Below are 635 nucleotides of genomic sequence, written 5' to 3'. Positions count from 1 at the left end.
AGCCCTAGTAGTTCAACTAGAAGAAGAATATAGGCTCCATGAACCAGAAACAGAGGCTAAAGATTCGGACCTCGTAGATTGGTTAAAAGAATTCCTAGAAGCCTGGGCAGAAACAGGGGGGTTAGGTATGGCTAAAAATGTTTCACCGATAGTAGTGGAATTAAAGCGGACGCCTCCCCCATTAGAGTTAGACAATATCCTATGAGTAAAGAAGCCAAGGAGGGAATCCGACCACACATCCTCAAGCTAATAGAACAAGAGGTTCTAGTGCCATGCCCAATCCCCCTGGAACACTCCTCTCCTCCCTGTGAAAAAGCCAGGGACAAATGACTACGAGCCAGTGCAGGATCTAAGAGAAGTGAATCAGAGAGTGCAGAACATGCACCCCACAGTTCCTAACCCTTACACTCTCCTCAGCATGCTATCACCTGAGAGAAAATAGTATTCAGTCTTAGACTTGAAAGATGCTTTTTTTCTATCTGAGGTTGCATCCCTCTAGCCAAGCTATCTTTGCCTTTGAATGGAGAGACCATGAGGCTGGGATAATGGGACAATTAACCTGGTGTCGATTGGCCCAGGGGTTCAAGCATTCGCCAACCCTGTTTGATGAGGCCCTGCACCGAGACCTCAGTGAG

Source organism: Elephantulus edwardii, unplaced genomic scaffold (genome assembly GCF_000299155.1).
Source record: "Elephantulus edwardii isolate Elephantulus edwardi_28Jun2011 unplaced genomic scaffold, EleEdw1.0 scaffold00475, whole genome shotgun sequence".
Lineage (NCBI taxonomy): Eukaryota > Metazoa > Chordata > Mammalia > Macroscelidea > Macroscelididae > Elephantulus > Elephantulus edwardii.
The sequence above is the reverse complement of the archived record's forward strand: the minus strand, read 5'-3'. Positions refer to the sequence as shown.